This window comes from Aquarana catesbeiana, linkage group LG05 (assembly GCF_042186555.1).
Source record: "Aquarana catesbeiana isolate 2022-GZ linkage group LG05, ASM4218655v1, whole genome shotgun sequence".
Lineage (NCBI taxonomy): Eukaryota > Metazoa > Chordata > Amphibia > Anura > Ranidae > Aquarana > Aquarana catesbeiana.
The window spans coordinates 310,382,220-310,397,650 of NC_133328.1; positions in this window are offsets into that span (position 1 = coordinate 310,382,220).

Consider the following 15,431-nt stretch of genomic DNA (forward strand, 5'->3'; position numbering starts at 1 on the left):
ATTTGTTTTTAAGTCTTATACTTTTTCCTTTTGTTGCACTTCCTAGCCTGGTCTTATTGTGCCATCTGTGGCTGCACAGGGCTCATTTCCCCTTTGGTTGGTTGGTCCCTTCTTGGCGGTGGTCCGCCCTGGGAGATTTGAATCGTCAAAGGCACCTTTTGATTCATATATGCCCTGATGAATCTGTTAGGCGAAACAAGTCAGGCTAATATAAGAATATGAATTTCCTGTTTCAATTGAACACTCGCCACATGACCACTTTCATCATGAAATGCTGTATACCTTTGAACAAATGGCCCTGTTTGGTTTTTAACTGTAATCTTATTAAACTTATACTTTTTTTATATATTGGTTTCCATTATTATCTGTAAGCACCGTGACAATCCCCTCCTTCCTCCCTATTTGAAATATATGGTGGGTACCCTAAACCTACCTGGGAATACTGCTAACTTCCCTAACGCTGTTTAGAGTCACAAGTAATATGAATACAGTGATCAGAAAAGACATCTGTACACTATACTAATGCCACTGTGACTGGGGTTGAAAGAGTTAACTAAGGGTGATGAAGTGGTTAAAACCTTTATTATGGAATATATGAGGGTACCCTAAACTTACCTGGGCCTACTACTAACTGTCACTAGCTGCCCTAATGCTGAATAATGTCACAAGTGACACCAGTACAGTGATCAGTGAAAAATCTGAAAACTGCACTTGGTGGCACTGTGACAGGGAGTGAAAGGGTAAACTGGGGGGTGATCAGGGGTGATTGGGGGATGAAAAGTGTGCCTATGTGTCCTGGTGTTAGTGTAGTCCTTGGTGTACTCACAATAGATGTCTTCTCCTCTCTCACTGGAACCGAAAAGGGCTCCACGAGGGGTGATGACATCACTTCCTCTGCCTGCGTTTACATTACACAGGCAAGGGACAGTCTCTCATTCGCCAAAACCGATCATCAGGTCCAGGCCAGAAATCATTGGCCGGGGCCTGTAGATCGATCGGTTATGTAAGGAATCGGATCACCATGGGCACAGCACGCGCACGCCCCCTACCCGCGGGCATGAGTGCCGTACCGAGCAAGCACCGTACCGATAACTGCAGGGGCGGGTCGGCAACTGGTTAAAGCCTAGTACACACTAGTAGTTTTTTTTTTTCATTCAACCAAGCAGGGCTAAACAAACAAAAACTGACAGGTCGGGAGGAGCCGCTGTACTAACTATCCAAAGTTAATACAGCGATCTCCCCTGCTGTTCTATTGTGTTCTGACAGGGGGCCACTGTTGAGAGTGTTGATCAGGGGCAGATCATTTTTTTTTCAGGCATGCCTCTTTGGCAGAAGCCAATGGAATGGCTGGCTTCTGTCAGACCTACTGCAGTACACAGAATGTTGGTCGGTTTCTATTGGACCAGCATATGCCGCCCACCATTCGGCCCATGTGTACTAGGCTTTAGTCTTGAGGCTTGTTCACAGTCATTTACACTTTGCATCAAAAGAAAGTAATCTACATAGAATGTCTTTTGTTACAGATGCAAATGCCCCCCAAGGTAAATACAAATCATTTTTCTAGGGCACTACTAAATGTATCCCAAAATGGTATTACACAGGGTGGCTTTGAACCTCCTCTTCTGGTGTCCCCCCCCCCCCCGCTGGCACTCCAGGATCCTCCTCTGTGTCTGCCTCCCATAGCAAACACTTGCTGTGGGGACATATGTGCAAGTTCAATCCAGAGCTGGTCTGCATGTGTCTACTGGGCTCTGCTCACAGGATTTAAATGACAGCAGCAGGAGCCAATGGCTCTCATTGCTGTCTCCATTTACTGTGGGGAGAGAAAGAGAGCAGTGCTGCTGCTCTTGTGCACCATGCTTGATTGAGATCTGGCTCAGGTAAGTATTTTTTTTTACCTTAATGCAGAGAATACCTTAAGGTAAAAAAAAAAAAAAAATGCCTTTAGGACCACTTCAACAGAGACTATTTATGAGGACAGATGGACCAGTGGCAGTTAGGAATTTAAGTATTTCTGGGTACAGCGTGTCCATTTTAGGTTTAATTTACTTAGGGAAAATATACTACGCACTGCTCCAGAGCTTAGTAAATGAGGTAAAGCTTCACTTTGCAAAGAATACTCAATCACATGCAAGGAAAATAAAAAACAGCATTTTTGTTTGCACTTGATTGGATGATAGAAACCAGAGCTTCCCTCATTTCAGAGCTTCCCTTCAGATCTAGAGCAAATGCACTTAAAGTGCATTTGCAGTGCACAGTATATTTGCCTTTCATAAATTAACCTCCCCATGTTTACTTTTTCATTTCTGGTCAGTTGTGGATAACATTATCGATAAAATTAGGGGAGAAAGGGTGCAACGGTTACCAAGAAGAGTCAAACTGAAAGTTTACAAAAATATTGTATTTCTGATAGATTTTTAATTTTATAGCAGGGGCTTATGCTGGTTCTGAGTAGCATAGTTTGTGACAAAAAGAATTGTATGTGTTTAAAGTGGGGTCATTAGCGTGGCCGACCGGAGCTGTAGATGGACGCCTGATACCACAGCTCGTCTCACAGGGGAGATATAGCAACCACTCAGGCCGCACAGAGAAGCTCATCCAGTGCCATCCTAGCCTCCAAGACACCGGGGACCATGGCCAGCACATCTAGGAAGAGAAACCCGGAATATCAACCAAAAAAACTCACTGAATTCTCCTACAAGCCGGCGGAGCAGGTCAGTGATATCCAAGATGGCGCCGGCCATGCCGCGCCGCGGGACTCATACACGGATCTGCCGGACGAATTCCTGGCAGATCCGGCTACATCAGACCCCCCCAGCCTTACCCCCTCACCCCCCGGAGGGTGACACCCTCATGAATAGCCCTGCTAAGGCTAAAATGAGGCTCGATGCGCCGCCGCAGCGGCCGCCCATCCCACAAATTGAGGCCCAGGCTTTCAACTCCCTTCTCAACAACCAGGCCCTACACTCATCCATGGCAGCTTTCCCCACCTCAGGCCAGCCTGTTATGGATACCACATTAAAGGACATGCTGCTCTCACTGCAGACCTCCCTTATGACAGATCTCTCCTCACTGTTTGCAAAAATCTCCTCAGACATACACTCAATGGATGACAGAGTGACATGCATTGAAAATGATATGAGTGACTGCACTTCCAAAGTGAATGAGGTCATGGATGTATGTGCTGATATGAGAGAAGAACAGACATGGATGCGCGCCAAGCTGGCCGATTTAGAGGACAGATCTCGCAGGAACAATATCAAACTGCGCGGAGTCCCTGAATCCATACTACCTGCAGATCTACCTCGCTATGCGAAAGAAATGATGCATGTCATAGTCCCAGAAGCATCCCCCAGGGACATAATCATCGACAGAATACACAGAATAGCCAAGCCATCCCACCTAGCTGCCTCCATCCCCAGAGATGTCTTGATGAGGGTCCACTTCTTCCATGTCAAAGAAAAACTCCTGCTGGGGGTCAAAAATAAGTCACCACTGCCTGCTCCGTACACGGGAATTCAATTTTTCCCGGATCTATCCAAATATACTCTCCAACAAAGAAGAAACCTAAACCCAATAACCAAAGGGCTTCAAAACCACAAAATACCATACAAATGGCGGTATCCAGCAACTATCCTGGTCACTAGAAATGGGCAATCCCACGTCATACATGACCTGCACAAAGGCCTACACCTCCTCCACAACTGGGGAATAATTCTGGAACCCCCCAAGAGCCCACCAACTCGCACCGGCACATCTCAGGCCCGCAGCCGCATGGATCACCACCCCAGCTGAGGTGGCTTCACAATTAATACCGTAATAGGCCTAACTACGGTACAGCACATCCCCTGGAGTTAGACGAATTGTTCCACTGATTACTCAGCTCCTCTCGTTACTAACTGTTTAAACCCCCATTTAGAGGTTGAAGCGGTGTGATACACCTCCTCTACGTCTCTTTTTTCACTTTTTGCAAAGTTACCTTTTCAGCGGTTTGCTCATTGGCACTGTATCGTTAACTGTCATTAACATTTTGCTCTATCTGCAGCTCTATTATCCTCCCTCTACCGGCTCCAGCGACAGACCACCATCCACCAACTGCTACAGTCACCAAGCTCCTCCGGCAAGTAAACCAGGTCGTCTAACTGTAAGTGACTTCCCTCACCAACCTACCTACACCTCCCAACACCATGCCACTAAATTTATTATCGCTTAATGCTAAAGGCCTGAACCATCCAGCCAAACGCCACTCTCTTTGGAAATCTGCCAATGCTCTACAGAGCGACATCTTGTGTATTCAAGAGACACATCTGATAAAATCAGACTCTCCACTATGCACCAATCGTCAGTTCCCACATATCTTCCATGCCTGTCACTCCACCAAATCCAAAGGCGTCATGATAGCAATAAAAGACACAGTGGACTTCCAACTATCCCAGATGCTAATTGATCCTGAAGGTCGCTACTTAATTTTAGTATGCTCCATCAACAAAGTCTTTTATACCCTTTCCAACATTTATGCACCGAACTCCAACCAAAAGAAATTCCTTCATAAGGTTCTACGTCTAATCAAGCAGATAAAAAAAGGACACCTAATCCTATGTGGGGATTTCAATATTGCTCCTGATGTCGCCATGGACACTACGTCTCCGGCGAAGAGGCGTATATCGCCACTGAAAAATCTTTTGTCCTCACAGGAACTATTTGATGTATGGCGATGCCACCACGGCTCAGAAAAGGACTATACCTACTATTCTCACGTGCATAATTCGTATTCGCGAATTGATCTATTTGTCACAGACAAGTGGCTCCTTCAGAATATATGCAAATCTGAAATCCACGCCACAACATGGTCAGACCACGCCCCAATATCTATTACTATCTCAGATTCCACTCCACAACGCAACACATTCCTGTGGCGAGCAAACAATTTTATACTACAAAATGAAAAATACACAACAGAAATCTCCAACCTTCTCACTGAATTTTTTTCTATAAACAAAGGCACAGTGTCTGACCATGGGGTGGTTTGGAGTGCCCACAAGGCCTACATTAGAGGTATGTTAATTAAAATGAGCTCCCTTCACAAAAAAAAGAGGACGCAGCGTTTAGATGAACTAACAACCCAAATCACCTCCCTAGAACAACAACATAAAGCCAACCCACAACCCCCACAAACCATCCAATTATTGAATCTACGGCAAGAACTGAAAACCTTGCTCCTCCACTCATTTGAATACCTCCAGCGTAAGTTAAAAGCCACTTCCTACGCCACCTCCAACAAGGCAGGTAAAAATCTAGCTTTGAAACTCAGAGGCAGAAGACTCAAGTCTAAAATCTCTCAGATTATCCACCCCCACACGAATATCCCCCAGTCCAATCCTCAGGAAATAGCTAACGCTTTCAGCGATTACTATAGCGACCTTTACAACTTAAAACGCGATGCTAGCACACCGCAACCAACATCAGCCGAGATCAACCATTTTCTCCAATCTATTCAATTACCCACCCTAACAGGCACTCAACTAGATAATTTAAATAAGCCCTTTACAGAGCAGGAAGTCCAGACATCAATTGATTCCCTACCTAATGGGAAAGCCCCAGGTCCTGACGGCCTAACAGCCGAATACTACAAACAGTATTCCCCACAGATAGTCCCACACATTACTGAGCTATTTAACAACGCTGCCTCCTCTTCCAATTTTCCGACTGACTACTTGAATGCACTAATAGTTACGATTCCCAAACCAGGGAAAGACCCAGACTCCCCCAAAAACTTTAGACCAATATCCCTACTCAACCTTGACCTGAAAATTTACGCTAAGACAATCGCCACACGCCTTTTAGATATTATACCCACCCTCATACATAGAGACCAGACAGGATTCACCAAAGGAAGACAGGCACCAGATGCCACCAGAAGAATGATCAACCTGATCCACCACGCAGAATCCACCGGAACGCCTTCTCTGCTCTTGTCCTTGGATGCAGAGAAGGCGTTCGACAGGGTTCACTGGACCTACCTAGAATTGGTCCTTCAGAAATTTGGTTTCAGAGACCACATCCTTAGAGCCATACTAGCTATGTATACCACCCCTTCGGCCCAAGTATTCACGGAAGGTATGCTTTCAAAACCATTCCCAATCACAAATGGAACGCGTCAAGGATGCCCCCTGTCCCCACTCATCTTCAATTTATTAATGGAACCTCTAGCACAGCACATTAGATCCAACACTACAATATCCGGAATACAAATAGGTCCCGTCACCCATAAAATTAGTCTCTTCGCGGACGATGTTATCTTAATACTCACTAATCCCACAACATCACTAGCAGAAGTACAATCCACATTAAACTGGTTCAGTAAAGTATCGTACTATAAATTAAACACATCCAAATCCTCCATTCTAGACATCAATATAGATGCCACCACTAAGAACTTACTCCAGGCACAATACTCCTTCACATGGGCAGACAAAGAAATCACATACCTGGGAATCCAACTCCCGAAAACGACAAAGAATTTATACTCATCTAACTTTCTCCCACTCCTTCACAAAATCACAACTGATTCACAACAAATCACAAAGCACGAGCTCTCATGGTCGGGGAGGCTGGCAGCCTTCAAGATGACATGTCTACCTCAAATATTATACTACTTCCGAACACTACCAATCCCCATTCCCGCCTCGTTCTTTAAGTCTCTCCAATCACTCTTTACCAAGTTTCTTTGGAACGGGAAAAAGCCCAGATGCGCACACGCCAAATTAATTAAACACAGACTAGCGGGAGGCACAGGATCCATAGATTTCAGAGACTACTACCTAGCGGCCATACTCGCACAACTCCCAGAGTGGTTCCAACCCACAACTCAATCTCTTTGGGCCCAGATAGAAAATTCCTCACTAGTACGCCCAAACCTAAAAAACTGGTTAATGAGTATCCCTCTGGGCTCGTATGTCTCACCCTCCATCTCCCCGACAGTGAAGGCCTCAGTCTACGCCTGGGAAAAAATGCTCGCCCTCTCAGAATGCACCCCCCCCAACACACACCTCCATATTCCCCTGGAGTCACTACATCATTTATCACCTGACCTCAGAATCTCCAACTGGTCCATCAATGGAATACACTCGATACACCTCCTACTACAAGGAAACCAAATTAAATCCTTCTCCCAACTACAAACAGAATACAATCTGCCAGACGGGGAAAGATTTACATTCCTTCGTATACATCACTGCCTAAGTAAACTTCCTCGCCCCCATTACAACATCCCTCAAAAATCCTGGCAATTCCTCACAAACCCCACTCCAAAGCCCAAAGGTATATCCTACTTCTACACCCTGCTACAAGGGAAAAGATCCTTTACTAAGTTGATCCCCCATTACCAATGGGAAAAAGATCTTAGCAGTACCTTCTCTGACGCACAATGGCAACTGGCTCTCAAGTCCACTTACAAAGTAACCCAATGTTCATCACTCTGGGAACTCACCCAAAAAATCTCGCTCCGCTGGTACTTAACCCCAGTAAAGTTAGCTACCTTCCACTCCCACACTCCCATGACTTGCTGGAGATGCAAAGCATCTAGAGGAGACATGATTCATATTTTCTGGACATGCCCCCTCATCCGAAAATTCTGGTTAGACACGTTTGCTCTGATAGCCAACATTACAAAGTGCCCTATCCCACCCTCACCAGAATTGGCGCTTCTAAATTTAACCATAGAAAACATACCTGGACCTCTCAGACACACAATAACTCATATTCTCTTGGCTTCCAGACTCAATATAACACGGAACTGGAAGTCAGATATACCACCAAACATAACACAAACCATTGACCTGGTATCACTACACTTCAGCTACGAAATGATAGTGGCTACCAGCAATGGTCGAGTCACACAAGCCAGTAAACAATGGTCTCCCTGGACTAACTGGACTAATGCTGCACCCCAAACCCAGACTCCCAAAACTCAACCCTAGACCTTCTTGACCGAGCAATCTGTTTACCTTATCTTAGGCATGCGAGTTACATCTCGACTACTATAGAAATTTAACACCTTATCACAACTGGAAACTCTCTGCACCTAACAAAGTCCACGTGGGAGCCGCTCTCCCCTTGCAACACAAAGAGATCCCAAGAGGGGTGTTGCGAGGGGAGAAGAGGCCCTAAATGCAAAGTAATGAAACCATAATACAGCGAAATAAGATACCCATGACCATCTGAGCGCGCTCAAACCAATGACAAACTGCTGACTTTTATGTATAATGCCTGCTTGCAAATTTTTGTTGTTTTATTTCTAGTTATACTCTACGTTGTTGCACGACGTACAATCTCTCAATTGTACTCTGTATTTCTCTGCAAAAACCAATAAAATAATTTGAAAGAGAGGGACTGAATGGCGGGTGGTTGACGGATGGAGCGGGGGACAAGCTGGTAGACTCACTTGAGACTATTGACATCGCTTACACATTTTACTGACAATAGCATGGGGTGTGTCTGCCTGTTTGTCGCCTGCTCCGTCTTTTGACCACCTGTCATTTGGTCTTTTACTACCAAAAAAAAAAAAAAAAAAAAAAAAAAAAAGTGGGGTCATTAGATACATATGTGTAGGGCACTATACTCTTTTGCTGCGTACACACGATCGATTTTTCCAATGAGAAATGTTCGATGGGAGCTTGTTGTCGGAAATTTCGACCATGTGTAAGCTCCAATGGACATTTTCTGTCGGAATTTCCGACAAAAACAAAATTTGGGTTCTGGATCTCAAATTTTCCCACAACAAAATCCATTGTCGGAAATTCTAATCGTGTGTACACAATTCTGACACACAAAGTTACATGCATGCTCGGAATCAAGCAGAAGAGCCTCACTGGCTATTGAACTTCATTTTTCTCGGCTCGTCGCACGTGCTGTACGTCACCATGTTCTTGACATTCGAAATTTCCAACAACATTTGTGTAACCGTGTGTATGCAAGACAAGTTTGAGCCAACATCCGTTGGAAAAAAACATGGATTTTGTTTTTGGAATGTGCGATCATGTGTACGCGGCATTACAGTACAGCCATAGGCAGAGTTTTTTTCATGAATCCAGAACTGTATAAAACCTTAACATCATATGAGCACCTCCTTTAGTGTATAAGCCAAAAACAACCACTAAAGGACAAGTATTGTGAGACTTTTAAGTATTAAACTCATTTAATGCAATTGTTAAATTGTTAAAAATCTATTTGTTTTTATTAGCTTATAAGTATAAAAACCAGCGCATTTGATCGGTGACTGGCAGTCCCTGTAGACAGAGGACATGTTAAGATTGTTTGGAAAAAGCCCTCACCCACATTAGTGTTCAAGGCAACCAAACAAGAGGGCTATACTGTATGTGTCTGTTATAGATCTCTTAAAAAAATCCCAAGAAATTCTTTAAGTATATAAACAGTAAAAAAGGGAGGACAGACCATATTGGCCCCATAAAGAATGAGGAAGGACATCTGGTTACAAAGGATGGGAAGATGGCGAAGGTATTGAATTTATTCTTCTCCTCAGTCTACACGAGGGAATCGGGGGGAGGGGCTTCACTAACCAAAACTGCAGTGTTTGTCCTCATGACACATCACAGGAAGCACCCTCATGGCTGACAGAGGACAGAATTAGAAATAGACTTGGGAAACTTAACATTAACAAATCACCGGGACCAGATAGCTTGCACCCGAGGGTACTTAGGGAACTCAGTCAAGTAATTGCCAGACCATTGTTCCTAATTTTTACTGACAGTCTACTGACTGGAATGGTACCAGCTGATTGGAGAAAAGCCAATGTAGCACCAATATTTAAAAAAAAGGCCATAACACATCCCTGGGAATTACAGACCAGTTAGCCTAACATCAATAGTATGCAAGCTCTTGGAGGGGATGATAAGGGACTATATACAAGATTTTAGTAATGAAAACGGTATCATCATTAGTAGTAATCAGCATGGATTCATGAAGAATCGTTCTTGCCAAACCAATCTATTAACCTTCTATGAGGAGGTGAGCTGCCATCTAGATAAAGGAAGGCCCGTAGACGTGGTGTATCTGGATTTTGCAAAAGCATTTGACACAGTTCCCCATAAACGTTTACTATACAAAGTAAGGTCCATTGGCATGGACCATAGCGTGAGTACATGAATTGAAACTCCCAGTGTTCTGTGCTGGGACCAGTCCTGTTTATTTTGTTCTTAAATGACCTGGAGGATGGGGTAAACAGCTCAATCTCTGTATTTGCAGATGGCACTAAGCTAAGCAGGGCAAAAACTTCTCCGCAGGATGTGGAAACCTTGCAAGAAGATCTGCACAAATCAATTGGGTGGGCAACTAAATGGCAAATGAGGTTTAATGTAGAAAAATGTAAAATAATGCATTTGGGTGGCAAAAATATGAATGCAATCTACTCACTAGGGGGAGAACCTCTGGGGGAATCTAGGATGGAAAATGACCTGGGGGTCCTAGTAGATGATAGGCTCAGCAGTAGCATGTCATGCCAAGCTGCTACTAACAAAGAAAACAGAATATTGACATTATGGCATACATTAAAAAGGGGATTAACTCCAGGGATAAAGCAATAATTCTTTGGTCCGGCCTCACCTGGAGTATGCTGTCCAGTTATGGACACTAGTCTTAGGAAGGATGTACTGGAAATGGAGCAATTACAAAGAAGGGCAACAAAGCTAATAAAGCGTCTGGAGGATATTAGTTATGAAGAAAGGTTGCGAGCACTGAACGTATTCACTTTGGGGAAGAGATGCTTGAGAGGGGATATGATTTTAATTTCACAAATACCATACTGGTGACCCCACAATAGAGATAAAACTTTTTTTCGGAAGGGAGTTTAATAAGACACTGTGTAGAGGGTTCTTTACTGTAAGAGCAGCAAGGATGTGGAATTCCCTTCCACAGACGGTGATTTCAGCGGGGAGCATCGATAGTTTAAAAAACGATTAGATAAGCACCTGAACGACCGCAACATACAGGGATATACAATGTAATACTGACATATAATCACACACAAAGGTTGGATTTGTGTCTTTTTTCAACCTCACCTACTATGTAACTATGTAACTTACGCATATAAAGAAACAACTTTTTCTTCCTCCCTCTTTTGTCTCTCCTTCCTAGTGGCCTACTGCTTTGTAAATGGAGACGCAGTTGCCAGCTCAAATGCCTTTTTGAAAAAGGTTTTATGAGACTGTTGTAATATTATTCTTGCTGTTCAAAAAATGTACATCTGTCACTCTCATGAAAATGAGGTCCAGTTGGCCTGGGCAATGAGTTGGGAAGTATCTCCAACAGGTTGATATGTTGATAAGTATATAGCTGGTTCTGTATATGTATAGACAAATGAAGTTTAATGATAGGAATATGAGAGGATATGTGATGTGTAGATTGATGTAAAACACATATATATATATATATATATATATATATATATATATATATATATATATATATATATATATATACAGTATCTCACAGAAGTGAGTACACCCCTCACTCTTTGTAAATATTTTATTCTATCTTTTAATGTGACAACACTGAAGAAATGACACTTTGCTACAATGTAAAGTAGTGAGTGTACAGCTTGTATAACATTGTAAATTTGCTGTCCCCTCAAAATAATTCAACACACAGCCGTTAATGTCTAAACCTCTGGCAACAAAAGTCAGTACACCGCTAAGTAAAAATATCCCAATTGGGTCCAAAGTGTCAATATTTTGTGTGGCCACCATTATTTTTCAGCACTGCCTTAACCTTCTTGGGCATGGAGTTCACCAGAGCTTCACAGGTTGCCCCTGGAGTCCTCTTCCACTCCTCGATGATGACATCATGGAGCTGGTGGATGTTAGAGACCTTGCGCTCCTCCACCTTCTGTTTGCAGTGGTCGTCTTGGAGGTGTGTTTGGGGTCATTATCATGTTGGAATACTGCCCTGCGGCCCAGTCTCTGAAGGGAGGGGATCATGCTCTCCTTCAGTATGTCACAGTACATGTTGGTATTCATGGTTCCCTCAATGAACTGTAACTGCCCAGTGCCGGCTGCACTCATGCAGCCCCAGACCATGACACTCCCACCACCATGCTTAACTGTAGGCAAGACACACTTGTCTTTGTACTCCTCACCTAGTTGCCGCCACACACGCTTGACCCCATCTTAACCAAATAAGCTTATATTGGTCTCATCAGACCACAGGACATGGTTCCAGTAATCCATGTCCTTAGTCTGCTTGTCTCCAGCAAACTATTTTGCAGGCTTTCTTGTGTATCATCTTTAGAAGAGGCTTCCTTCTGGGACGACAGCCATGCAGACCAATTTGATGCAGTGTGTGGCATATGGTCTGAGCACTGACAGGCTGATCCCTCACCCCTTCAACCTCTGCAGCAATGCTGGCAGCACTCATACATCTATTTCCCAAAGACAACCTCTGGATATGACGCTGAGCATGTGCACTCAACTTCTTTGTTCGACCATGGCAAGGCCTGTTCTGAGTGGAACCTGTCCTGTTAAACCTCTGTATGGTCTTGGCCACCATGCTGCAGCTCAGTTTCAGGGTCTTGGCAATCTTCTTATAGCCTAGGCCATCTTAATGTAGAGCAACAATTTTTTTTTCAGATCCTCAGAGAGTTGTTTGCCATGAGGTGCCATGTTGAACTTCCAGTGGCCATTATGAGGGAGTGAGAGTGATAACACCAAATTTAACCCCCCTGCACCCCATTCACCCCTGAGACCTTGTAACACTAATGAGTCACATGACACCAGGGAGGGAAAATGGCTAATTGGTCCCAATTTGGACATTTTCACTTAGGGGTGTACTCACTTTTGTTGCCAGCGGCTTAGACATTAATGGCAGTTATCTTTACATTGTAGCAAAGTGTCATGTCTTCAGTGTTGTCAAATGTAAAGATATAATAAAATAATTACAAAAATGTGAGGGGTGTACTCACTTTCAAACTATAGCTCCCCAGTGCCAGCTGCACTCATGCAGCCCCAGACCATGACACTCCCACCACTATGCTTGACTGTAGGCAAGACACACTTGTCTTACTCCTCACCTGGTTGCCACCATACACGCTTGACACCATCTGAACCAAATAAGTTTATCTTGGTCTAATTAGACCACAGGACATAGTTCCAGGACTCCATGTCCTTAGTCTGCTTGTCTTCAGCAAACTGTTTGCGGGCTTCATTGTGCATCATGTTTAGATGAGGCTTCCTTCTGGGATGACAGCCATGCAGACCAATTTGATACAGTGTGCAGAATATGGTCTGAGCACTAACAGGGTGACCCCCCACTCCTTCAACCTCTGCAGCAATGCTGGCAGCACTCATACGTCTATTTCCCAAAGACAACCTCTGGATATGACCCTGAGCACATGCACTCAACTTCATTGGTTGATCATGGCGAGGCCCATTCTGAGTGGAACATGTCCTGTTAAACTGATGTATGGCCTTGGCCACCATGCCGCAGCTCAGTTTCAGGGTCTTGGCAATCTTCTTATGGCCTAGGCCAGTGATGGTAAACCTTGGCACTCCAGATGTTTTGGAACTACATTTCCCAAGATGCTCAACTACACTGCACAGTGTAGGAGCATCATGGGAAATGTAGTTCCAAAACATCTGGGGTGCCAAGGTTCACCATCACTGGCCTAGGCCATCTTTATGTAGAGCAACAATTCTTTTTTTCAGATCCTCAGAAAGTTCTTTGCCATGATGTGCCATGTTGAACTTCCAGCGACCAGTATGAGAGAGTGAGAGCGATAACACCAAATGTAACACACCTGCTCCCCATTCACACCTGAGACCTTGTAACTAACGAGTCACATGACACCGGGGAGGGAAAATGGCTAATTGGGCCCCATTTGGACATTTTCACTTAGGGGTGTACTCACTTTTGTTGCCAGCGGTTTAGACATTAATGGCACTGTATTGAGTTATTTTGAGGGGACGGCAAATGTACACTGTTATACAAGCTGTACACTCACTACTTTACATTGTAGCAAAGTGTCATTTCTACAATGTTGCCTCATGAAAAGGTACAATAAAATATTTATAAAAATGTGAGGGGTGTACTGACTTTTGTGATACACTGTATATACACCATGTATATATATATATATATATATATATATATATATATATATACATAAACACATATATGTACTGACATATATGTACTGGAACAGCACCAATGCTGGATGTTCTTTTAACAAAAAAGTTGTTATACTTGGAAGATTGAATGACTTATTGAATATATGGATTGTTGGTACACTCCCTAGAGGAGAGGTTTTAGTGGACCATGCCCCATATCAAAAGAGAGAAGGGAGGGCAAAGAAAATTGTGCCACCCACCCATGGGGCAGTGGCAGACTAATTATATAAATTTGGTAGTTAGGGCAGTTAGTAGTTTGAATAAAAATAATAAAATATAATTGGCTTATTGTGGGTCACATGTTAATCTTGGAACGAGCAGTGCCCTATATGAAGAAATTTAGTCTGCAGTGGATCAGCAAAAGAAGAAGACTGCCTGCTCACCATGAAGATGCTCCTGCAGCAAATTATAGAGAGAGCCAGCGCTCCTGATGGGGATGAGTGGATGAAGCAGCGCCTTGCTTTGTCTGCTGCTGATCAGACCGCAGATTCCCTGCTTCTTCCATCGCAAAATTTTGCCTCTCCAGTTCCCGTTCCTGTCCCAGTTTCCATGCCAAAGTGCCACAGTTCCCCTGCTACCAGCCAGGTTCCTCCTCTTCGTGACTATAATGCTTTGCCTTCCTCTTCCAGGTCATCTTCGGCATTGTCTCCATCTGCTGACCTGGCTATGTGTGACATTTATCCTATGGGGAGCCAAAGATACAGTCGGGTGCATGCGCAGTGCTGCCGGCTGTGTCTGCAAGTGAAAAGAATCAGAAATTTCACTGGAACAAATCTCAGGCCCTCCATCAAGATTTTGCTGTGACAGCAGCATTGGAAAATGTGTGCCAGTCATTGCCAAGTTTACATCTGGGCACATGCGCAGTTCAGCCAGCTGTATCATCTAGAGGAAGGATTCAGAAACTTTGTAGGATCGAATCCCCATCACCACCTCACAAGATTACTGGTAAGCAATTTGCGTCTGCATCAAAAAATGTCAGTTTTCCATACATTAAACAGTGGGGAAATTTTCCTGCTTTAAAAACTGTCCCTAATGCTTTTATTGCTTCCCGTGATCCTTCTGCATTGAAGGAATATCTTGCTATTAGTGAACATGTTGCTGATACTAAATCAACCTATATTACCTCCGCCTGCACCTGTAGAGCTTCCGCATGATAATATGGATGATATCGCTTAAGCGTCTTCTGGTGTCTGAGACCCACAGCCTAAACCTGCTGTGATTGACCCATCTGTGAGGTCTGGTGAGTTATAGAAT